This window comes from Microtus oregoni, unplaced genomic scaffold (genome assembly GCF_018167655.1).
Source record: "Microtus oregoni isolate MIOR12 unplaced genomic scaffold, Mior012 000020F_ref0000438, whole genome shotgun sequence".
Lineage (NCBI taxonomy): Eukaryota > Metazoa > Chordata > Mammalia > Rodentia > Cricetidae > Microtus > Microtus oregoni.
In genome coordinates this window covers 10,363,928-10,391,128 of record NW_024543079.1, presented here as the reverse complement: position 1 = coordinate 10,391,128, position 27,201 = coordinate 10,363,928, and positions in this window count along the sequence as shown.

Genomic DNA, 27,201 nt, shown 5'->3' with positions numbered 1-27,201 from the left:
AATGAAAATATTTTTGAGTAATACATAGATGTTCTAATGGGATCTTATAGTTTAACGTGAAAGAAAACCCTATAATTATCATTCAATCATATCTACAGGGATAGAACCAATAGAATGAATAGATACTAAATGAAGAGCCATTCTATTGGCTTACTCCATGCAGCTGGAGTGGTCCAACAATGGCCCTCTCACAGCAGAGAGGCCAAGAATCCAGGAGTTGTTCAGTCTACAAGGCTGGTGTTCAGAAGGCCCATTCCTGGAGACAGGGGCATCTTTGAATCCTAAAGAAGCTGGTTGCAGTGTTGGCAAAGGCACCAGCACCAGCAGGAGTAGGGCAGAAGAATTCACCAGGGAGGGAACAAAGGCCAGCAGAGTAAAAGGACAAAACTCTCCTCTTGGATGTTTGTTGCTATCTAGGCCACTACCAGAAAATGCTCCCAACATTAGAGTGGGCCTTCCCACATCAATTAAGGCAATCTAGACAATCCCCCATAGACATGCCCATTGAGTCACCGTGGTCCAGACAATCCCTCGTTGAGTCCTTCTTCTTGGGTGATTGTAGGTCTTGTCAAATTGATCATTTAACTATATACCACTAACCCAAAGAGTGTGCTATTTGTACTTCACCATACACTATTAAGAGGTTAGTCCTCAGGGCACCATGGGATCTCACAGAAGGAAGTATATTTTCCTGAGAATCAAGTGGAATCAAAGAAGCACCTCAGAGGATACCATGACTGAGTTGATTCCTGAGGGCTAGACTGCTAACTGTGCAGATGATTCAGTATTAGATACTAGTAAATGCCATTGCCATAAAGAGGAAGGCACACATTTCTTTTCTCGTTGGAAGCGTAGAATGGGTTGGAGTGCAGGTAGACTCAACATGATCCACTGAAATGTGGGTCTACATCAAAGCACAGCTGTTTTTCCATCAACTCCTGGATCCTGGGGAATTAGGTGCTCATTGATAGTATCCTCAACTGGAGAATTGGAATATAATTTATAAAATAATTATATCAACAGCTAAGTGTTTATTGAATATTTACAGTCTCAATGTGCTAAGTACTTTGCATGTTTTCTCATTACAGTTTTCCAAGATCTTCATGAAATAAACACAACTATACACCTCTTTCCTTTAAAAAGATGTGGAGCTCAGAGGATGTTACTTGTTTGATTGAGGTAAGTGTTAGTCCCGGTCTCTGGCCTCCATCTTTGGAGGCCTGTCCCTGTGCCTGCCAAGCCCTTGACCCCTCCTCCTCTGAGGGTCAAGACAGCCCACCAAAATCTTGATGTGATTTGGCTTGATTGGGATTTTTTGCGTCAGCAGAGAGCTCGTGTTAGGAAATTTCCTAACAGTAAGAAAGACAAAAATCATGTCGTGCTGTGATTCGACTTTGGGTAGTCTATCTATACTTTGACTTTGGGTAGTCTGTCTATACTGTGACTCTGGGTAGTCTGTCTATACCTGTGCCTGCAATCCTGACATTCACCTATTTCCTAGTTGAGATAAAGGATGTAGCCTATAAGGGGGAGTGGTCACTGAAGATGGGACTAATTTTTAGGAGGGAGAGTACTCTACAGAAGAAAGAACAGGACCCAGAATCAGCCTGCCTGGTGGGCATGAGGTAATGGTAGGACATTCTCTATTGTCTATAAGGCTTTGTTTTATTCCAAAGAGTTGGAAGATTTAAAGGAAGTAATTTACAAAGAGTCCTCATGGAACACAGTAAGCATGTAAATGAGATCATCATCATCATGATCATCATTCTCAGTAGGAGCTATCTGAATGTAGCTCCTTTTATTGTGAACCTGGATGCACAGAAGAATAAGGGTAGGAACAAAAAAATTCATAATTTCTCAGAATCATGAGTAACATTGCTCAGGCCAAAAAGTAGTTTATGAAAATGGCCCTAACTTCAGAGTTCTGTGCCTTCTGTTCCTCTGCTATGCTAATGATATGTAATAACCTTTTAAAAGAAAACCTTTTAACATATTTTCTGTTTATCTCAAATATTTCCTTCCTTTGTCCTCAAGGTTGGGCAGTAATTGGAAAAAAAATTCTATTTTCCTTTCCTTCTCCAATCCCACTCAAGTTGAGCAGGCCCTGGCTCTTTGCCCACCCACCTTTATTCCAGATGTTACCCTGGCGAACCTCTCAGGCTGTAACCAGGCAACCATTGGGAAGAGGGCCCTCCTGGCTCTGGGCCTAGAAACAAAAGAAAAACAAATAGGAGGATGTCTTGACTCTTCTACCTACTTTGGTTTTCCAATCGCACTTCCCTCGAACTTTTATTATTTTTGTAATGGAAACTGGAGCTTGGTATCTGGGCCTGTCTGTACACACACCAAATGTCCGGTCCTTTCTGGAGCAGACCTCTGGCTGGATTTGATCCTATTGATCCTGATTCGGGAGTCTGACGGCCAAGGAAAACACTCCTACGCCTCCTCTCTTCGGGCTGGAAAGGAGTACTGATCATGTGGCCACGCAGCGATGAAATCTGGGAGGCTCAGGCAATCAAGTGGCTTTGCACAGGTCACACTCAGCATCTCAGTGAGATTGTTCTGGCCAGTTGTACATCCCGGAGCATCTCTTTGATCTACGACCTTACTGCCCTCTTTCTTTCTTGCTTCCATTGCTAGAATCTTCTCTGGGTTGCCCTTTATTAACATGAGTTGGGACTCTAGTCTTTCCTTTATGAAACCAGCAAAGACATTTTAAACTTAGGAGTGATGACATCATGCCTCCATCTCGAACTCTGCTGTTACTCCGCACGGTGTCTCTGACCGTGTCGTTGAGAAGCATCACTCATTCCTTCGACACTTATTTCACAAGCGCTTATCCCATGCCAGCTCCTTCCATAATCCTGATAGTATGGTGACCATAGCTTGTAGACAAAATTGAGAACAGTTAGCATTCTGTTGACATGTGAATACATTAATTAGTAAATAAAAATGTAATATTTAAGATGGCCATGACTGTTTAAAAAACAAAGTCAAAAGCAATAAATCGGGGATTCAAGATTGGAAATACAAGAATGGGGGAATCTGGGAATGTTCCCTGAGGTGAGGGTTGGAGGAGGTCAGTAATTAGCTGAGTATCCCACAGAGGATACTGAGAGGGCCACACCAGACTAAGGTAAGAAAATGTGCAAAAGGAGCTAAGGTGTGAGAAAATCTGATTTGTTTAAACAAAACCCAATACCCAGCATGGCTTGAATGGAGAGACAGGCAAAGAATACCTAGGCTGTGTTCAGAAACCAAGCAGGTTCATTGTCTGCACAGCCCTGGAACACTTCTTGTTTCAGGTGAGTCGGGTATTTATAGAAAGGTTTGAGCAGCGTAGTATGATTTGATCACTTTCATACAGTGTCTTAGTTAGGGTTTCCATTGCTGTGATGAGACACCATAACCACACTACTCTTAAAGAGGAAAACATTTAACTGGGGTCACTCACTTACTGTTCAGCGGTTCAGTCCGTTATCATCATGGTGGGATATGGAGGCATGCAGACAGATGTGGTGCTGGAGAAGGAACTGAGAGTCCTATATCTTGCAGGCAACAGGAAGCAGTCTGAGACACTGGGTATGGCTTGGGCATATATGAGATCTCAAAGCCCACCCACATGGTGACACACTTCACATAATGAGACAACACTTATTCTAACAAGACCACATCTCCTAATAGTGCCACTTCTTTTGGGGACCATTTTCTTTCAAACCACCACAGATAGATTGCCCATGTTCCTGTAGAAAGGCAAGAACCAAAGTAGGAAGTTATCCCATAGTCTGGCATGAAATATTGAGGATTTGGGCCCAAATTAGCAAGTATTTATTATTTTGTACAATTAACATACACTAATGAAAACTATCATGAAAATTGTTGGATTTTGCCAATGCTTCTTCTTTGATGATTGTTTCCAAAATAAACATCTGTTTCCTCTGGTCATGGGGAATTGTCTCCCTGCTCAGATGCTCTAGGCATTTCTAAGGATAATCACTGGTCCAGTTAATCCTTATGAAAGGGCGGGGCCTGTCTTCTCTAGGCTCTCCTGCCTCATTTTTGTCTGGCCCTTAGTTTCAGAAAGTCCAATCTTAATGTCCTTTAAGACTGTGTTATGGAGGCCTCCCTTTCCCACAGTCAGCATCCTCAGATGCTGGCTCTACTGTAGGCAAGGACTCTACATTCTGGATATCTCATGAGGACTTAGGAGCCAGAGTTATGACATTTTTCCCATGAGAGTCAAGGCTGTACAGAGGCAAAAGCCCATGTTCTACATCTCTGCTTTTCTTACCTGATACACCTCTGCTCATTTCCTTTATTTTTCATTCCTGCTTTCTTCTTTTCAGAGGCACGAGAATGGTTAACTTCCAAACAAACTCACACTACTTTGTAGACAACAGCAAACACCCAGTGCTATATTGTCCTGATAAAACATATCTTTCCATAATGTGGTCCAAAGCATAGAGGATATTTTTGCTCTCACAGTTCCTGCCATTAGTGTTTTCCTTTTGCAATCTTCAGATAGTGTTACGAGTGGGGTTTGTGTTATAAAAAGCTACATAAACACTCTCACCTTGTAATCTTCCATAATGGCATTAGACAGATGTGGGCTGTTGTGTCTTCTCTTTCTTCCCTCCTAAGTGTAGCAACACTAAAATGTTATACCTTTTAGGGCTGGATGAGATAATGCCTCTTAAGAGTGAACTGTGAAAAGTAGAGACCATCCCGTGCATGAGGTGGTTTTGAGACTCTGACAGCAAATTGGGTGTACAGAGCTTGGCAAGGTTCCCAACCCATTCAGTAGCTACCAAGTCATCATTCCTGTATTTCTGGAGGAATTATTTTATCAATGTAAAAGTGCAGCCTAAATAATGGTAGAACTGATGGATCTGAGGGGATTAAACTTGGAGAGCATCTCCTCCCTCTAAGTCATCACTGAGGGGTGAAGGTGTGACCTTGGCAAAGAGAAACATTTCCTGCTGGCTTTTTTTTTAAAAAAAAAAAAAAACTGAACACCTACGAAAGTCTTTGTGTGAGTTGAAAGGGGTAATGGCCTCTGTGGATTCTAAATGGAGAGGAAGTAAATGCACCCAGATGTTTACAGGGAAAGAAGATGTCCAGAGAAGAGAGGGTACTGAAGGAGCATGAGCCCTTCCCTGAAGAGTGTTCAGTGATTCAAGACTGTAAGTAGGAAACATGCCAGAGAGGCCTAGCAGCGCAGCAATTGTATGCTTAGCACTGAACCTGTCCAACCCTAGGGTACAAAACCTTTCTTCTTGACTTAGACTTCTGTGCTTCACCCATTTTTATGGGGGGAGGCTGAAAATAAGAGTGGAGCCAATTTTATTTAGAATATTTCCCAAACTCCTTTGCATTTTGGATGGCCATGTGACTGCTATCTACTTATGACTAATTCAAAGGGCTGTGCGGAGATTGTTTAATGAAAGTTATCATGGTTGGGACTGGAAAGATGGCTCGTTTGCTAAAGGCACTTGCTCCTCTTCCAGATGCAAGTCCAGTCCCCTGGACCCATATAACAGCTTCCAACCATCTGTAACTCCAGTTCCAAGAGATTCAGACTCTCCTCTGGCCTCTTGGGTACCAGGCATACACACAGTACTGTTATATACATATAAGTTCAACACTCATACACATAAAATATAGATAAATAAATCTTTAAAGAAAAAAGAGATATCATGGGAGAGGGAGGATGGCTCAGTAGACAAAAATTCTGTCACACAAACATGAGGATCTGAGTTCAGAGCCCTAGAACCGACATAATCAGACATGCATATTCATACATAACTCCAGCACTGGGTTGGGGGGATGGGGGTGGGATAGCTGGGTAGGGGGAGGGAACAAAGACAGATAGATCTAGGATTCCTGACCAGCCAGTCTAGCCAAATTAGAGTGGTAAAAATATTAAGTAAAAGATTCTGTCTAAAACATCAGATTAAAAACAAAATCTGGAGACACCTAGTTTTGATTCTGGCCTATACATCATACACAGGTGCACACACACAGGCACACAGAATCTATCAGGTCTGAGAAGCATCTTCTGGTCTCTTGTTCTCTGGAATAAACACAGCAGACATTTTTGAGACTAGTTGTTAGATGCTGAGCATGGTAGAACTGAAAGTTAGAGTCTTTGATAAGTTTGTAGAGTCACTATACTGTTTCTAGATTATTTAGCTGTGTACATTTTAACCTGATGGGAAAGAAATCATCATTGTTATATGAGTTCTTTGCTCCTGTCTTTGTTCATGGAAACACCCAAACTCCTAAATAATACTGTAACCTGTTTCCATGTGCCTGGGGACAAGAACCAGAGATCTCATAAACACACTTTCTCTCTCATCTACCCTTGCCACCTAAGGGAAATTATTAATTTGAAGACAAAAAATGGATAATTATGATTTTTATTTATTTTCTGTTTTTTTTTCGAAAATTTTTGTTTCAAGTCAAAATTTTAAAGAAAGGCCTAGGTGAGTGTAAAATGTGACGCATTGTTTGGGTACTCATAGTCAAAGTAATTTCAGTTCCCGCTGAGGACATATAAGGGTTATAAGGGTCTTGATCTGTCCATTTAAAACTAACAAGCACCTGGATGGTAGCGATATTAAGATGTCTAACCTTAGATTAGTACAGAAGCACAGAAGGACCTCCATGCTGGCAGAACTCGGTATTGTAAAGTAGAAAACAGACACTGGTAACAGTGCTTTCCATGATGGTGGCCGGAGGCTGGGCTCTGGGTTCCAAAGTGCTGGGAAACAGCAGAGTCAGCATTTGGTATGGCGAGGTATTCAAGGTAGAGACTGCTATTACCCAGTGCTGTCCACGTGAATGAGCTTTATGGAAATCTTAGTAAGTCACATGAGGATGTAAATGTCTGTAGACCACTGACCCTCAAAGGCTGAGCAAAAATGACCAACCAATAAATATCCATTAGACGTAATAATAGCTTACATAAGGTCTTCTCTCTTTCTTTGAACTGTGTGATTTCCTTGAGGCTGACAAGTTCGAGGTGGCCTGAATGCAAAATAAACCCAGTCCTACCATAGATGCCCCTAACACAACACTCTATGTCTCTGTCTCCAACCCCGCACACTGACCTTCTTGTTCACATCTCAAACTTTTGTAACAATGCACCAGAAATAAAAGCAGACCAAGGTGTACTAGCGCACAGTTTGCATTTCTCAATGACAGGGGATGATGGACACTTTAAAATAACCGGATATTTCCTTTCTCCCAGTTTCCTTCATCTCTTCCCATAGCTAGATACCGATCATTCGAACACTCAGAAGCATCAACTAAAAAGCAATGATTTCTAGATTTTTCTCTCTGTATTCTAAGTCTTATATTTTTGTTTGTTCTACTGTTTTGTGCTTGCATCTTGGTGCAGACAGACAAATCACACTTATCTATGCTGACTCACCTCAGAAGAAATGTGGTGATGATACAGATTAGCTTCTCAACACTGAGGCAGATAAATCAAACATCTGGGCATATTCTCTTGCTTAGGCTAAACTCAATGTTACCTATATTTTTTTTATTTCGATAACATTTAACAGGTAGCATTAACATGACTAGAGAAAATATTTTAATAAAGTTGGTCTGCACCGGGAATTTCAGGGATAAGTGAAAGGAACAAAATGGCTGAATCATTTCAATAACCAGGTCAGAAGTTGTGTGTCTATGAAAAATGAGCCAATGAATCAGGCAGATATTTCTGAAGAAAAGAAATACCAGTGGTCTATAAATGTATTTTGAGTTTTAGAAACATTTTATCATAAAATACTTAAGAGATATCAGTAAATAATTGAAAAGTTCGAAATTATTAGCTATCAGAGACATATAAGTTAGAACCGCTCTGGGATTCCATATCACTGCACTTCAAAATGGCTGTCTCAAAAAAATACATGTTGACAGAGGCTGACAAGAATGGTGGGAAAGAGGAAGCCTTGTTCACTGTAGGTGGAGGTGTAAACTGGTGTAGCCATGATGGAAATCAGTGTGGAACTTCCTCATGAAACTAAAGGTATAACCTCTGTAGGGCTCAGCTATATCACCTTGAATGAGAACACCCCTCCCCCCAGACTCCTATGTTTGAGTATATGGTAGTGGAATTCTTTGGGAAAGGCTAGAAGGTGTGGCCTTGTTAGAGGAGGAGGTGTGTCACTAGGGGTAGGCTTTCAAGTTTCAAAACAACCATGCTAGGATGTGTGTGCGCGCGCGCGTGTGTGTGTGTGTGTGTGTGTGTGTGTGTGTGTGTATTTGCGCGCAGGTGTGCGCATGCATATGCATGTGCCTGCAACTTGCTGATCATGTGATCAGCTATTGTTCCTGTGACATGCCTGCCTGCCTCTGTGCTTCCTATCATGAAATAACCCTCTGAAATTGTAAACAATCCCCTGATTAAATGCTTTATTTTATAAGCTGCTTTTGGTTATGGTATCTCTTCTCAGCAATAGAAGAGTAACTTAGATACACCTCTAGGTGTGAACCCAAAGAATTCCATGTCCTAACATAGAGGAGGTATTTGCACATCCATGTTCATCGCTAAACAACTCACTATAGCAAGACATTCTATATGTGCATCCACAAATGAATGGCTGAAGAAACATATATATGTATACACACACACACACACACACACACACACACACACACACATATATATATATATATATATATATATATACAATGTAATTTCATTCAACCCTAAGAAGAAAATGCACTTATGAAACTTGTAGTGAAATTCATAAAAACCGAAAAGTTATATTAAATAAGGTAGCAGCCTCGGAAAGACAAACCCTGTGTTTTCGCTCATCTTCTGATTTTTATGCATGTATTTGTGGGGGAGTGAGTACGGGCAGAAGCAGGGGACTGCAAAGGGGCTCATGTGAAGGAAGGAAAAGAACCAAAGGGAAGAGTGGTGGGAGGGGCCGCCAATGATATAGAAATAGAGGGGGACATCACAGGTAGACGGGCATAAGAGGGGATGGAGAGCAGGGATACAGAAGAGAGGGAGAGATCTAAGGGCATCCATCAAAATGCCATTAGGAAACCTGTTGCTTTGTATACTAATTTAAAAAATAAGACACAAAATGTATGTTTATGAAACCTGTCCAGAAACTATCGCCTTGAGAGATGAATTACTTTGGGGTGTCACCGTTCAACAGCACATGCAGGGAACTCCATTTTGGGCACCCTTTTCCTAGGCAGTGACATGATAAGAACCCGAGACCAGACAATGTAAGGGACACAGAGCATACTTGTTTTCCACCCACACGCTCAGACCTGTCCGCTGAGCTCTCAGCTGCTTCCTCCATGGTAAGCTCCAGCTGTCACTATCATTGTCTCTTTCCCGGCACTACCTGTCTCAGTCTCCGCAGAGATAAAGACTGGACACTGATGTGGCTTCTGCTGAGCATTCCACAGCAAGAGGCCAGTGTCACAGAGCCAGCGTTATAGGCTTCTCCCTCTGCCTCCAAGTTGAGTAGAGTCTCTTTATCTTCGAGCACTGGCCTTCATTCCTATTATGTCGAGAGAGGTTGCATGGCACACCTCTGAAATGAAATGTACCAATCCCTAAGAAAAATATGACTATAGAGATTGAGGAGCCAAGAGGGAACAGCTTATACATTCCAACACACTCTCTCTGATGGGTCTTTCTAAGGTGTGGTGGTTCATTGCGGCATGTTCGGGGAAACACTGCATTTAACAGCAAACAGATGTCTTTGCGTATTAAGTGGAGGCTAGTATATTAAAATACCACCCCGTGTTTGCTTTTCTCTCTTCTCCACGTCTTGGTCCCTTTACACACACTGTCCTGTGATCAAACTCCCCTGCATGTGGAAGGTACACGACCTTCACATTAGGCCGTTTCCTAGGAAGCTGAAGAGCCTCAGTTGGGTCAGTTGTGAGACTCATTACACTCAGGGAACAGCTTCTCATTGGCATTTGGGGGGCATCAATACATGAGCCACACACGGAGAAAAGAAACCAGCTGTGTAGTTCTGCACGGGAAAGAGACTGGAACAGGGCTCCACCATGGCAAAGATTGGGAATAAGATTTTTTTTTTCGAAGTTACATGTGCAGATATGTTTGTGTAAAGCAAAATACACAGTCTGCCAACTTTTATGCAAAAAGCCTTTCATTATTTATTCCGTTTACTCTGTTTTCCTTCAAAGCCTTTATGGTTATTTAGGATTATATTATTTCCCCCTTTATCTCTCAGTAGCTTTTCGGCATGAAAATCCACACAGGTGAGCTTCATACCTGGGTGTTTACAGTGGAAAGTCTAATTCTAGTATTTGAATAGAAGGGATGTAATCTTTGTATTGCAGCATCAGAAGAAATTTAAAATATTGATCTGAAGCACTTACTTTCTTCTTTTTATTGATTTATGGGCTTAACACACATGAATTGAATATTTATACATGCAGATATATTTCTCCCAATTCTTTCCGTAGCAACATTTCTCAAGTGTCTGGACATTTTTGGGGTGTGATATTTTTGATGACTTGCAACTCATTAACCCTAGTAGGACTGCATGCCGGGTTCAAGCAGAGTTGATAATCAGGCAGTATGCACTTACATAAAGCTGGCTGGTGAGATGGTGAAATGCTTGTGATTCAGTCAACAAACAACACAATACTAATTGTGAAAAGCAACTATATGATTAATTCGTAATATAATTTCAAATGTGCACTCATTAGTTCAGGTTGATTATCATGCAATGTGTCAGAGTATCATAGTTGAGTAGGCTTTCTGTCACAGAGTGATATAATTGGTGGTAAAGATGATTGAATGAAGAGTAGCTAAGAGAATTTTCGAGGCTGTCACTAGTTCAACAGAGGTTGGAAGATGCTGCTGCATATGACACATTGTAATGCTGGGAAAGAAATAATTTCTATTCAGTGATCTTAAAGGAATCTAATGATGTCAAGACAATGGTGGCCCTAAGCTTAGCACATCCCAAAGGCACTGTGTGCACATACTCCGGCACTCCCCTAGAGCTGTGGAATAGACCACACAACAGTAGCCGTGTAAGGGTGTGTGGCTCCTCCATGACTCCTCCCACAGTGTCACCGTGACAGACTATGATGCTTAGTTATTAGAACGTTTTAGAGCCTACCTGCCCTCCAGATGCTGTTGTGGCTGAAAGGCTATCACTGTACTTCTGGACAGATAAGCTGCAAATAGAGCAAAAAGTTTCTATATATCCTCCACTGAGCTTCCCCCAATCATAAAGCCACAGTCCATCAGAGTAAAATGTTAAATAGGAACTTACCATGATTTCATTTGCTAAATTAACTGCAGAATTTACCTAGATTCCACTTTACGTGTGCATGTGTGTGCCTGTGCATGCATGTGTGCAAGCACATGCTCTGCTCATGTGTATACGTGTGGTTTATTTGCTTGTAAAGAGTGTTTTTCCCTGGCTCTCTGTGCCAAGGCCATGGAGTTTTAAGCCTCCACAGAGGTGGAGCCCGATGTGAAGCCCACATTCCTTTCATTTAAGAATATTCATCCCATATGGAGAAGTGGACCACGTTTATTAATCACTCCAGAAAGCATGCAATTTCATTAGATCAAGCCTTGTCTCTAGGCATTGACTCACAGGAGGGACCAGCTTTCCAGCGACCCAGAGCCCCCACGACATGCTCTGTGGAGAGCACACTCTGGGGCCAGCTGCTCTGGTGCACAGCTGGAATCCCAAGCAGCAATGGGTAACGGTATGCCAAGGGCCATAGAGCTGTCACAGCCCAAGCAGGGTTATTTGTGGCTTCCAAAAAGGGGCTGTAACCTTTTATGATATCCACAAATCTCAGCCTTCAAGAGACAAGGAGAAAATGCAGTCATGCTGCTTGACCTGGCCAGTTTTCCCCTCCCACCACCGGTTCATTCCCCAGTATCTGCACAGCCGTCCCAGAAAAGAAAAGGAAAATAAAGTAAAAAAAAAAAAAACAAAAAACAAAAACAAAAAAACACCAAAACAAAAACAAAAAACAAAGCAACAACAACAACAACAGCAAAAGATACTACCTCAAAGCCAGCTGAAACAGCCAGGAAGACCATCTGATGCCACAAGAGGAAGTTTAAGAAAGTTGTTGACAGCTTACAAAAGAGAAGCGCGGAACATTCTGTGCTCTTTGCTGGAGACAAGGAAGATTTATCTATCTATCTATCTATCTATCTATCTATCTATCTATCTATCTATCTATCTGGTCAGGTGTTCTGCATGGTAGCAGCAGCAGCAGCTAAGGCATGGTTATGGCAACCACTGTCACCTTTGTCATCTACCAGGCTTGACAGCTCTCAGGGTTTAGCAGGATAGTTAAAGAGGAAATTTTGCCACACTGACATGCAGGCAGAGGATTCTTTGATATGATTGTTTGTTCATTCTCTTCTTTCTTTTTCCATAAAAGCCACAGGAGCAAAATGGTTGCAAGAGTGGTCTCTGGAACCGGGTAGTTTCTGTAATGCCTCTAGTACCCACTGGTTGTGTGACCTGGATGTTAGGCTGCTGGGATAGACAGGTGGCATCACTCAAATTCGTGTCATGAAGCTCTAAGCTCCCGGCACTTCATACTGTGATATTATTTGGAAGGAGTATTTTTATGTGGGTAGTCAAGTTCAAAGGAGCTCAGAAGGTTGATTGCTAATCCAAAATGGTGGGGGTCCTTAAAAAAGTAGACATTTTAGAGATGGATGCAGAGGGGACATCATGTTTCAAGAACACAGGGATGTCATGATGCTTCTAAAAGTTGAAGAAAACTACATAGCAGGCAAATCATTGGATCCAAATGCAGAGGCCCAGAAGGGCTTCAGCTGGGTTAATTCTTAGGACATCTTGATCTCAGATCTGATATGGCCAGCGTCACATCTACCCCCCCCCCCCCCAGTCTAAGCTTGGCCAGCTCCCCCCCCCCCAGTCTCAGCTTGGCCAGCACATTCTGTGCTCCTGCCACACACATGCTGGGTTTACGCTGCTTGACTTCATCCCAGTCTTCAGTGAGGCCAGTCCCCATATGCCGTGACTGGCCAGTCAAAGGAACCCCACCTATGTCTTCCCAATCTACAGGCTTGGGCCAGGACACAAATCCTCTATGTGAACCCAGCCATTTATATCCATATCAGGCCTATAACCAACAAGAGTCCACATGCCCAGGTCTTATTCCCCAAACATAGTATGACCCTTCTTCTAATCTACCAGTCTTGTGGAAATGGTTAGGTAAACCCCAGGACACAGACTTAAACTAGTAACATAAATGTTATCAAAGAATTCAAGATGTTTATAGAAGACACAAATATCTCAAAGACTGGAAAGAGAAGGAACTCCCTAATGATACCCGAGAAAACCCTAGTGGAGGCTGAATGAGGTAACTGTGAAACGGTGAGAAAATTACTGTTGTTTAATACACTGGGCATGTTTGTACTCTGTTACATAAAAACTTTAATAAATTAACACACTTAGCTTCTCAGCTCTATGAATTTCAATTTTTATACTACAAAATGTAAATGATGATTTTTGAGTCAGAGTTCTTTTGTGTGGTGCAGTTCAGGACCTTGTCACAAATGTGAATTAGTCACAGCCTGAATCAGAAACCCTGGAGTTGGGGTTCAGAAACCTGTGCGCTAATGATGCCCTCTGGACAATTCCACGCAAGCTCTAACATGATAACTCAGAGGACCACAGAATAAAACTCTACGGGATAGCGTGTGTCAAGCTCTCAGCATGGAGTTTGATGTACAGTAAATACTGAACATATGTTAAACCACCATGGTGTATTCTCAGGTGTTTGGAGAACACCCAGGGTGTTCTAGTCCATGTCTGCCTTCTAAGCGAACAGGAAGTTAACCCTATCAAGTTTAGCTATTTCCTACATGGAGCGGTAGTGTGCATGGTAGTGAGCTTGTGTCCATGGTACGGAGTGGTCCTCAGAGGTTCCAGAGCCTATTTCCTGGTTTCCTTTCAGCTTGTTGCTGATCATCAGGTCAGACTGCAGCATAGGCACTAGCTTCTATCTTAACGGCTGAGGTCTGTAAAGAACAGGCGGGGAGCTTCCTGACCATGAGGTCTGGCGTAGAGGAACCCTGAAAGGCGACAATGTGAGCCTGAGGTGAAGGGAAGTATGCATGTCCACCGTGTGCTGTTCACTTAAAATCATCAGACTTTGTGGTGGAGGGCTTCTGAGCTCTGACCCGCCTCCCACTCCTGAGTAAGTAAGGCTGTTTCCCGTGGACTCAGAAGCCAGGGAGTCAGATGTGGGGATGGCGCTGAGCCTGGCGGGGCCCTGAGCTTCCCAGCTGTTGCCATTGCTATTTCTGTGTCACACTGTACCTTGGACTACGTGTTCTGAAGGGGCTTGTTGAGAAGTGCGTACTTAACAAAGCCTTCGGTTTTCTTTTTTTCTCCCCTGCTTCTCTGTTCGACTACAGTGAGTTTTCTAATGTCCTGTCTTGAGTGCCTTTCAACGCACTTGACCTCCGAAGAACATAAGGGCCACTTACAGATGACTCACTCCGCCTGCGGTATCTCCAGGACGGGAGAGAGGTACAAGCCAATGTTCCTTTGTGCTTTAGGAATGGATACACTTTTAGCCACAGAATACTCAGAAGCACCAGATGAAACCAGTTCTCCATTCAAGGCCCTGCCTACCCCCACATACTCTCATGAGCACAAACATAGCACAGCGCACCCTAACTGAGCTGTTGTTCGGGGGCTCTACAGTTGCTACACCGAGTTAAGTCCTCAGGGCACACAGATGACTTACTTCTGTCTCACCTGTGCCGAGGTTAAGGATCCCAAATCCTTTAAGAACCCTAAAAGACATTCATTTTGATTAATTAGAACCCCCCCCCCCCCCCGTCTCAATGTCTATCTCTTCTGATGGCCAGAAGTTTCCATTCTTGTTTTCCACTGACACATAGAGACTTAGGAAGAATAGCAGAAAGGGTGAAAAAGTCAGATGAGAGAAGAGAATGCTACTTCCTCTTAAATTTGCTGGGCAATTTTGGTCAAAGGTAACCTTGTATCTATTGGATCAATGCCTAGAACAAGAGACTACCTATTTAAAACATAGGTGTGATTGTGTGTCATCATAAGCTCTGAAGAAACAGACTTATATCTGACCCCATAATTCGGATGCTGCTGGTCACTGTAACAGATAGTCAGGATGCACAGAGTTTGTGATGTTGGGAGTGTGGATTCCATGAGAACCTTATATGTAGTCAACCTCCCACCAGATGAGAGACATGAGAACACAGAGGACCACACAGAACTTTCAGAGGCTATGCTAAAAAAGTGCACACTATTGCTCTAGGTTTTACTGACTAGAGCTCAGTCTCTAGGAACATTTAACTGCTAGGATGGCTGGGGGTATCAGAGAGTTTATCTGTAGGCCTAAGAAAAAAATGAACTATACTTGAAATATGCTTCAGAGCCTGTAGCATAGACTTAGAAAAAATAAAAATTTAAAAATAAATTGTCCATGTGCTTTGATCCCACATCTACAAACATAAAGACACAGAAAACCCACCCAGAAGCCAGAGTCCACAGACTAATAACCACTGATAACCTAAACCTCCAGGGAAATAAATGCACAGGTAAGTTGTGGGTAGGCACCAAGAACATTTGGAAGTCTCTTTACTAATATCTATACTTGGGTGAAGATTTTATGAGCTCATCTTCTGGAAGATAAGGCAGGGAATTGATGTTGACATCAACTATAAAAGGCTGTTACCTACTCGACTTCTCTAGGTTTGGTCTAGGGGCTGCATTTTCCATGAACACTTAGCATGTTTCCTTTACAACCAACCAATCGTCAGAACAACCCATATGTGCAGTAAGAAAACCTCATCATAAAAAAGCATGAGCGAATGAATTCTATTTTCCCTACATTGTTTTAGGTCTTCTTGTCCCATTGTTTATCTGGAGAGTGGAGTTGTTCCTATGGGTTCCATGTTAAAATCTCAGGCTCTCCGTTCTCTAGGATCCAGCTCAAATGACCATTAAATCTCTGCATCTTATTTCCAAGGCTTCGTTAAGAGAGACTGGGAGAAAGAAAATTCAGGAAGGTGGGCTGTTCCAGTAAAGCCAGTACGTGTTGAACTCCTCAGAGTGGACCTGAAGTCTTATTACCAGAGGGGAACATGGTGCGGCAAACAAAACATGAACTTTGGAGCAGGAGAAATTGAATTTGAATCCTTACTCTGCCACCTGGACTTTCAGAATCTCCATTTAGCATCTGTTAGAATGGGAGAAATGACATTTGTTGCTCAGAGTTGCTGTGAAGATAAAATCAAATCACTCTCCTAAGCTAAACAATACAATGTTTGATCTACAGTGAGCACACGATGAGTAGGAAAGAAAACAGGTGTTTTCAGAGAGAGAGAAAAGATGCCCAGAGCTATTCATGTAGTGAGAACATACGAAAAATCAAAAAACACAAGGCTGCTATTAATAAGATAGAGAAATCCTAGGACAGAATTGACTGTGAAAAATGAAGTTGACTCAGGTGTTTGCATGGTTGCATAACAACCTACAGTTCCACATAACTTAAAATGATCCAAAAACAAGGTCAACTTGGGATTTGGGTTCATCCTTTATCTTCTTAACCTGGTAGGTGAAAGGCTGAGTTTGGAGGCCTTGAATCCATAACTATCATCAATACCAATTTTTCTGGAACCTGTAAAGATTTGGAGAACAAGATAAGTGTGTGTGTGTGTGTGTGTGTGTGTGTGTGTGTGTGTGTGTATGTGTGTGTGTGTGTGTGTGTGTGTGTAATTCTGCAGATTGATCCCAGGTTCTTGTGCACAGTAGACACGTGCTTTATCAGTGAACTCCACACTCTGACTGTTCACTCTTCACTGCTATTGTATGACTAGGCATGCCTGGGCTCACTTACTATAATTCAGACTCAGTGAATTAATAGGCCTTTGGGACTGATCACTCTCTATAGAGAGTGGCCATCTGGAGTCTCCTGAAAATTATGACCAGAATGGAGAAATAATATTTCTTTCCAGTGGCCAAGTTGAAGAGGTCTGAAGTACAGAGTAAGAGGCAGGGGCATACCCTAGTGGGTTTCAGGCTCCCGAGTAAAAGTTTAGATGCAAATGGTTTGTAAGTGAGTTAGTCATCACAGGTACAGACAAGGAGAAACCAAACGAGAGACAAGAAAAGTCAGGAACTTACTGCCCAAGACTCTCTAAAAATAAAATACATAGAATATATGTCAGAATTACTCTACCAGATGACTGCCTCTCATTCCCCTCATGGACTGATGAGTATCCCTGCCCCTTAGCTGTCTCCCTTACCCTCTAAGCTCTTTGCTTCCATGCTGAGTGTGAATACAGCACACTAGACCCCTGACCCGGAGAAAGAGATCAACAAGAAGGTAAAATATGTAGGTAACTGATTTGTGTACCTGGAGACCCTAGTAGGCTGGAGGACACGTAAGGACTGGACGCTGACAACAAAACTGGATTGCAAAGAATCACTTTCTTTGAGTGTTCTCAGCAGAACCGACATAGGAACCCAGTTCCAGGGGAAGGCAAAGGATGCCGAACTCAGAAGGAAGTAGAGCTTATGAGTGCACTGCAAGTTAAATACATCACTGTCTGAATTGCAAAAGTGTGCTCTGACTCTTTCCTGAGATAAAGCCGAAGGAGATGTTATTTATAGTAAGCAAGAAGCAACCGAGAGAATGGAGAGTGGAGGAGAATGAAAATTGTGTGGAACAATTCAAATAAACATGGGGAGCCTTAACAAGTAGAACTGACAGTGTGGAAAATTAAGTTTGCTAAGCAGAAGCTAAATTGAGAACATGGAGATTAATAACAAAGAGAGAAATAAAAGGAAGACTAGAAAATTTGACATTGAGCTTGCAGTGCCACTCAATGGAATCTTTTATTCGTGCTATGGGAAGGTAGAGGATCAGGTGATCAGTAAACTATTGATAGGAAGGAATTTCCAGATTTCCAAATGTGATGGCCATGTTCCTAATGCATCTATACCCTCATTGGTACCCAGATGATTGGAGATATCTTCATGGAATTTTTTAAAGCAGAAAAGTTGTAAGAAAGACAGAAAGTCCAATATGACATGAATAAATAAGAACACTAATTATGGGGCTGGAGGGATGAGGTGTGATAAACACTTACCTCTCCTCCAGAAGACTGAAGTTTGATTCCTGGCACCCCCAGAGTAGCTTACAACTGCTAAGTCCAGTGCACAGACATACATGCAGGCCAAACACCCACTCACATAAATAAAACAGAGCACTGACTATGGGCCACCAGCATGATGTTTATTTTGTAAACCCTGGATAGCCTGATATCAGGCACATAAGATGTGTTTTCTTGGGTATTGAAAGTTGTCTATTGCTGACTTTATAGTTTTGCTCTCATGGATCAGAAAGGTGCAGGATGTCCTGCTGTTTATCCATTTGAAGCTGCCCTCCGTATGCATATTGATTACTCATTCAGAATTTTACATGATGAGTGTCTGTGCTGAAGACAAGAGGATGGTTATGGTGGTCTATTGTCAGTGAACACACATCCAATGTTGAGTGTCTATGTAACTTCTGCCCCACAATTCCCTTTATTAGTATAGCCTGTAACTACACCAACACTCAAACTACAGAAAAAGCACATCACCTTGAAAAAAATCTTCTTTTCATGTTGTAGAAAAGCCCTTAGTCCATTTCAGGCCCATAGCAGCTAAGCGTCATTTTTAATCCTTTTAGTTTAGAAAATTTCAGATCACCTGTAGTAATTTTCTTTTTATTAATTAAATTATTTACAATTTCATGCACATATATAATGTATATGATTACTTGCACCCTCTACATGTCTCTGCCTCTCACCTCTGTCTTTTCTCTGTATATTCATGCCTAATTTTTGTCTGTTTATTTGGTGATGCACTGAGTGTAGCCAGGGCCATCTGAGTGACCATGGGATTGGAGCTAACTGTTGCAATCTGGTCTGCTCAAGAGTAGAACATAATTGAAGACAATGATTTCCCATTCCCCATAAACTATCAGCAGTCAATATTTCAGAAGTGATGGATAAAGATCTACAAGCCCCTCCCTCCTTTATGATCTATTCCAGACATGCTTGTGCAAACCCAGTGCTAGTACACACCATGGGTTTGGTGAGAGTTTGGGGTTGCCGTGGCTAAGCCATGCCTAGATAATAGCATTTTTGTTTCTCGCTTATTTACTTTAGTGGGACGCATCTGATATTCATCTTGGTGACCTCATATATTGGTCATTCATTTATTTTACTGATGAATACTATTGTGCTTCATATTATTTGCCAAAGCTTGTTTATACCTTTGTCCATTGAAGGACATGTGTGTTACGGGAAGTTTTGAAAAGTTGTGAGTAAAGCCACTAAGTATTTTGAATGTAGGGTTTTCAGATTTCTCACAAACTTAATTTGTATTTCCCTTGTGTAGTTACAATGGAGGTTGCTTGGCTACATGTTAAATCTATGTGTGATTTTACAAAAAACTGTCCAGTTGTTTTCAAAGCAGTTGTGCCTTTTACATCCCTGCAGTCAAAATTAAAGGTTTAGTAAATGAATGTTTTACTGGAAAAGAGTGTTCCCCGCCATTCTGTCCCATTCTAATAGGTATGAAGCAGTATGTTGTTATGGTTTTTCAAATTATCTATTTATCTGTCTGTCTGTTATGAGCTATCAACTAATTATCATCTATCATCTATCTATCTATCTATCTATCTATCTATCTATCATCTATCTATCTATCTATCATCTATCTATTTATCTATCATCTATCTATCTATCTATCTATCTATCTATCTATCTATGTATCATCTATTTATCTATCTATAATATGTCTGTCTGCCATCTGTCTGTCTGTCCATCTGTCTGTATATCATCTGTCTGTCCTTTCTGTCTGTCTGTCTGTGTGTGCATACATGTGTACTCATGTGTATGTATTGCATCCTCATAAACAGATAGGCTAGAAGTTGGAGTTGGACTCTTTGGAACTGGAGTTAAAGGCATATGGGAGCTACCCATAGGTGCTGGAGGTCCTCATTCAAACAACTCTCAAAGTTCTCAACCATTCTAAGGTTAACTCAAAGTCCAAGTCTCAAATAAAAAATTTTCTTTGTTCAAAATTTCCCAGACTCACCATCTGAATCTTCTATGTGAGGCTAAGAATGAAATGCTTGTCATAGCCCAACTGATGAAATTTCTCTCCTCTCTGAACTGGTGAAATCACAGAACCAACCATTGCCTTCCAAGCATAATAGCAAGAGGGCCATGAACAGATCACTTCACAAAAGAGAAGTTAGAAGGAATGGCAGGTACCAGGTTCCTAGAAGGTTCAAAATTGAGCAGGAAGGGTTCAGTTTGATTTTAAAATCTCCTTTGGTTGTTCTGTCCCACAGATGTCCCTGTTAGAGGAGTAGGACAAGGACCCTGCACCCTCTGTCAGCATCATCCTTTCAGTGTGTGCAGCTCCTGATGTCCCTGAGCCAGTCTTCTCGGCCCTCCCCGAGATGAAGGTAGCAACTCAGAAATCTCACACAGCCTTATGCTAAAGACAGGACATTCTGTGAATTGATTGAGAATAGGGGTTTGGTGGCTGACTTTAGGTATTCGATTATTTAAAAATGTGTTATTTACATGGTCAGATGTATCTGTATCTCAGGGGTTCTCTGCTTTCCTGATGTAGACTCTCCAGCAGGTGTTTGTTGTTTCTGCTTTCTTGAAGTTTGTCAGTCTTAGTGGAAGATGGGGTATCTGATCTCTGTTGTTTTTGTTTAGCCATAACTTAGACAAACAGGCTAGAATTTCCCAGAGACTCTGCCACCCCAAACAGTTAGGCCTCAACTTCGGGAATCCAGAACAATTTTTCTTTTATTCCTGGTTTACTGGGATGGTTGATATTTCAGTCTCTTCTATGCACTGTGGAAGTCACTGTTTTTTCTGGGTTTCCCTGAGTGGTTTAAGTGTTTTGATTTATGGAAGCATTTTTGCTCTAAATATCTCTTTCCCCATTCATATGTTGAATCCCTAGCCCCCTGTACCTCAAATTTCCCTTAGCTTAGAGATAATGTCCTTTTAGGGCTAATTAATTAAAAATGAGGCCATTATGTCAGTCTCTATTCATTGGGACTGGTGTCCTCATAGATGGAGAGACGTCTGACACTGAGGAGAGATTCCATGAAAGTCAGGTGTCCATCAACACACTCAGGAGGAAAGGAGAGAGGCCTGAACAGATTCCCCATACACCCCCAAAGTAGATCCCTCCCTCCCCACCCCAGGAGCAGATCCCTCCCTCCCCACCCCAGGAGCAGAGTCCCCTCCCCACCCCAGGAGCAGATTCCTCCTCTGCACCCCAGGAGCAGACTCCCCTCCCCACCCCAGGAGCAGTTTCCTCCTTCCCACCCCATGAGTAGATTCCTCCTCCCCCACCCCAGGAGCAGATCCCTCCTTCCCCACCCTAGGAGCAGATCCCTCCCTCCCCACCCCAGGAGCAGATTCCTTCCTTCCCACCCCAGGAGCAGAGTCCCCATTCCCACACTCAGAAAGAGCAAACCCTGCCTTTACCTGGATCCAAGACTTGGGTACCCAGAAGTGTCAGAAACTGTTTTCTGTGGTTGTCACCCAGCCTGTGCTGCTTTGTTAGAGCACCAAATGAATACAAGGTAGAAGACTTGGGTGGAAATTCTTCTCTTCCTGGTGCTGGTGGCTTGTTCCTTCCTGAGGCTCATAGGGGCTGCCGATATATTCCCTCTTCTCCTCCCAACGCCTTCTTTCTTGATGGCATGTAGGGAGCCCTATTGAAATGGTTCTGTGAATGGATATAAGCACCTTCAGTCACCTCCTGAGACCCAGGTTTCCACACTGCTGTCCTAGTGCTCCTCAGCTCTGAGCCATGGATGAAGGAGGATAGCTTCTCCAATGACAGCCTGGTTTTCCTGCCACATGTTCTCTCTCTCTCTCTCTCTCTCTCTCTCTCTCTCTCTCTCTCTCTCTGGAGACACCAGAAATTTCAAACTAGTTGACTGCTCTAAGGATCTAGATCGTTAATGGATTCAACAAAAACTATAACTTTACTTCCTTTCTCTTAATCTATTTCTTGGGAAAGTCTCACACATGTCAAAGTATCTCACATCTCAGCACCACATTCATGAAACTTCCTCTTACTTCTGTGGAGAGTCAGTAGATAAAAAAAAAAAAGCATATTCCCAGAGTAACCTCTGTTACTATGTTTTGTAATACCAAAGTTTCTTATGCCCTTAGCTTTTACCAGACCATGAGGCATCTGAGAGCAGACTCTATGTCTTTCGAGGTTACCTTGTTGTCACCAAATTCAATGTCACCATAACCTGAGTGCTCATAACCTGTCTGGTTCAGTATAAATGGAAAATGTGTTGAGAGGCTGATCTTCATTCCAAAGAACCAGAACACTATAGAGATGGATACTGAAGAGGATTTCTTGCTTTGGATGATTCTTTCTTATAAATGAGTTCATACGGTATATATTTTCCAGGCATCGTCAACTTGCAAAAGAAACAGAATTGATCCATAATAGAAACCAGGAAAGTGTAGCTCAAATGTGGGCTCTGAAGTCACCTAACCTTCTGCATTCACCAGTGCGTGGCTTCCGGTGACCAAACATCACAAAGCTGTTTCCCGATGTGTGTCACGATATCCCCTTCTGAAGAATCACTGTAAGAATTCGGTGTGATCCATAACACAGAACATCCAGACTGTAGAAGCTGTATCTTACAGATGCTCATTTTTGTGGTGTATGGCAATAGCATCTTAATGTTTATTACTTATCATCCCTCCCGCATAACTAACGCCGAGCCATGAACTGCACCTGAGCAATCTTTACATCTAGGTCAATGACATGCTTTCCATATGACGTATGTTTAACAAAAACAATTAGTGTTATAATCTTCAAATGTTACAGCCACACAGTTCCCTCACACAGAGGTCATGGAAAGCCATAATCCCTGTTGATGTTTTGAGAGTCTAAACACACTGTGTATTATTGTGGCATCACAAGTAACATAAGGTGCTGGTTTCTGGTGCAAACTATAATGTTAGATAGAGTTGGCAAGTTTGTATAACTCTTTCTGCTGCTTGCAAATTTAACATAGTATGCAGTCAAGAACCTTGCCTATGCATTCCGTCTGCTCACTCTAAAAGGCAAGCACTCTGTTGTCATTTTTTCCCCAGGCCTCTGGTTTAGCCCTTTCTCCTCTTCCTATGCTGGATGGATCTCACTTTCCTTACTGGAGCACATTCCACAGACGAACTTGGGGCAGGAAGGGAGACTGAAGAATGAGCCAATCGGATTTTCCATTTTCACAGCAGCTTGAATGAGGCAGGAGTTTACAGCCCCTGGATGTAGCAGGGTGCCCCTTCCTGCCTTTCCTGCATGGTCTATTCATCTCATCCTCCACCATAGCTCTCTGGTCTTGTGGGCCTCAGAGGTTGCCGCTCCTCTACCATGTGCTCTGTGAGTGACTCAGCATTTACATGGCCTTCCCACAGCTCTAGGAATCAGAGAGGAGCCTGGGAGTAGGGAAAGCCAGTGGCCAGCTTGGCACGCGAAGGGATGCTAGAAGTGCAGCTGTTGAGTGAGGTCCTGGGTCTGACAGGACAGATGAAGCCCTTTGTTCCTGCAAATGGGCCTTTCCTGGCAGTGATGGAGCTCGCCTGCCGTCCAGCCCCGCTCCTTCTCTTCAGCTGCAGCCATTATCCTAAAGTGGTTTTATTGATCTGCTGACTCCCTGTCTCCTGCGTGTTCTCCTTCTCTCTCCCCGCCCCGTTGGCCCTCCACCCTCCAGGACTCCTAACTGCTCTGTTACACAGGCAAAGCTTTTTTTCAGGGGTGAATGATGATTTTGAGGTTAGATTGGACGACGGCACTTGCTCTTGGGAAGGCAGATATACCCAGAGTACAAAGTCTCCATTAGCCAATCATACCATCTCTAGATGTTAGGGATTTTGTTACTTCAAAGTCTTGTGCGGTTTAGGTGAGATGGAAAACATGAAGGTTTGAGTTCAAAATTTGGGACTGAGCTGGCCACAGTAACACATGAAATGTCCCGATAATAGCCCACTTTTAACAGTCTTTAAAATTATATTAGTGCTGTTAGGGTTTCCATGTAATCACAGTAATTTAGCATCTTTTATCATGTTTTTTTGTCTGGGTTTCATTACAAGCTTCTTAAAATTATGTATCCTTATTTCATTCTTAGCAACTCTGTGAAGTAACTGTTTTAAACCCCAGGTACAGGTGAAGAAAAAGAAATCACTTAAGAATCACACATCTAACAAATACTATAGACAGAATTCAAGGCTAACCCAGTCTGGAAGAAAAGCCTATTTTCTTCATTTGGAAAATTCTGTTTATAATGCTGCCTGAGATCTGAGGTGTGTATTGGATTAAGCTGTGCTCTGTTATAAGTGGGCTTGGCTGGATATTCCTTGTGAAACCCAAGCTGTCCTCATCTTTAAGGGTGTAGAGGGATATCTGGGTATTAATTCCCTTTGCTCTGGGCCACCTTAGTCACATAAACAGTTGGGAAGACTTTCCAGTCAAGCCTCCTTTTCAGGTCTAGTCTGACTTTTACAGCTATCTCAAACAGTCTCAGGTTAAACTTGAACCTGGTGATTTAATCGTCTGTTCAATGTCCATCAAAAAAAAGTTTGTTTTACAATCCTTTCTTATATAATTTTTTTATTGGTGCAACACAGGGCCAGAACCCAGCCATGGAAACGCATGTGTTCTTGTCCCTGGATGGTCCAGGCGCCTGGTGTCAGAGAAGGTCATGAGGAACAATACAGAGTTATGAGGCACCAGAGACCAGGATGCTGCCATGACCTTTAATTAAACTTATGATCACCTTATGTGCCTGTAAGGAAGGCACATTTAGAGAAGATGTATGTACCTTCCAAGGGCCTAGAATGAATTACTGCCTTGTTAGAATAAAAGTAAGGGAGGTCTCTGGAAGAACTAGGTTCTGATTATTAGTGAAGGCAGGAGAATGGAGCATCCGGGAGACAATCCCTGTACATAATTATTATTTATTACTATTGAACAATACTATTTGCTGTGCACCAATCCGGTCTACTGCCATATATAACATTGACATGCTCTTGGCCCTGCCAAATCAATACCTTCTATTGCAGACTATAGAGATGACTTTTGTCCTTTATCTGCCCCCGGTACACATTTTTAAAGTGGGAGATGCTCAGAGTGAGATATTATGTTCACTCTCTCCATTTTTAAGATAATACCTACAGATGTTCTTTTTGCAACAAAATCTAATTGCAGCTTTTTTTTTTCTTTTGACTTATAAAGTCGGCCATGTGTCTTCATTAGGAAAATAGCAATGTAGATTTAGTAGGAAATGACGAGGAGGGATGTGAGAGGAGTCACGGAAAGGGTTTAAAATGGAATGCAGGTGAGTGTGCTTTGGGTCCCGCCCCAACCTTCTGTTGCACATACAGGAGACTGAGCTCTGATCCTGCCACTGTGCGCACCTTTTGTGCCTCAGTTTCCTCTTACATACAATCATGAGTTTGGCATAAATCTAGCATGCCAAATATATAGTACCTGCATTTCACCGTGATTTCTATGCCCATAGTAGACATTAATAATCAGATGCAGCTCTTTTTCTAATCAAGTCAAATATAGTCTTAAATGTGTGCTGTGTTCTGATCTAAACTTTAAAAGCTTGCATCATGGGCTTATTTCCAGCCTTTGCATCCTAAGATCCTAAAATAGTGACCGTGCTCCTAAGTTAATGCCACAGTTCTTTCTATGTGTTGAACTGATCCTTCACAGATCTTCAGTTCATATTTCAGTAAGGAGGCTATTGTAATGCAACAGTTATTCTCATTAAAAGATGCTATTCTTTACTCCAAAGCAAATTCCAGCCAAACTCCCCTCAGATATATTACATTCTGATTTTGTTTCTTGATCCTTGTTTTGAGTGGTTTTTCCATTTACATTCTCCATGTGATATTTTTTCTGAATTGAGACTTTTTGTTTTGATTCATTGTGGTATTTTTGTTTTATTAGCAAATATTAAATGTAGATGATAATGGTTTTTCAGTATGATACTTTCATGCCCAGGTATAATGCACTTTGGTCCTATTCAACTTTTGAATCAAATCTTAAAAGAATATAATGGTGATGGGGCCCGTATGGAGTTACCTCTTTGAGCAGGTTTCCTGTAAATTTTGTATGAGTACTCTCCATCATCTATTCCTCATTCCTGAGTAGACATGTAAACACCAAGTAAAACAGGGACCCCATAGGCAGTGACATCCATTAGCTCCTTTGTCACATTGGTTTATGAAAGTTGCTGGGTGTCTTCAACGAATGTTTTACTGTGGATTTATTTATCTGCCAATTAAGAAATTTACTTGTGTGTGGCATATTGTGACTGTGTATATGTAGTATATGTGTATATGTGGTATATGCATATGTGTGTGTTCAGATGAGTTTGTCTTGTGTACATGCCCAGAAGCCAAAAGAAGCTATCAAGTTCTCTGCTCTATCCGGATCTACCCTATTACCTTGAGATGAGGTCTCTCACCGAACTGGAACTAGGCTGAAAGCCGGTGAGGCCCAGCGATCCTTTTGTCTCCACCTTTGACCTGCCATGGCACTGGGGTTCCTGTGATGTGCATTCATGTTGGGCTATTGTTATTATTATTATTATTATTATTATTAGTAGTAGTAGTAGTAGTAATAGTAGTAGTAGTAGTAGTAGTAGTAGTATTAATGTTTTTTGAGACAGGGTTTCTCTGTGCATCAGCCCTGGCTATCCTGTAACTCACTTTGTAGACCAGGCTGGCCTTGAACTCACAGAAATCCACCTGCCTCTGATTCCCCAGTGCTGGGATTAAAGGCATGACCACTACCACCCAGCTCATGCTGGGGATTTGACAGTGGGTGCTGGGACTTGAATCCATCTCCTCATGCTCTCAGAGAAAGTACAATAGCACTCTTACCTGAGAAGCCACCTCTCCAGCCCCTCATGGAAGGCCTTTATCTTCTTTTTTATTATTTTAGAAGATTCTTACTTAAGAATAGATTAATAACTAATTCTTTTCCAATGCCATCTTGAAAAGTCATGCAATAAAACCAGCTAGTTATTTGGGATGGGATCACATGAGCGCCC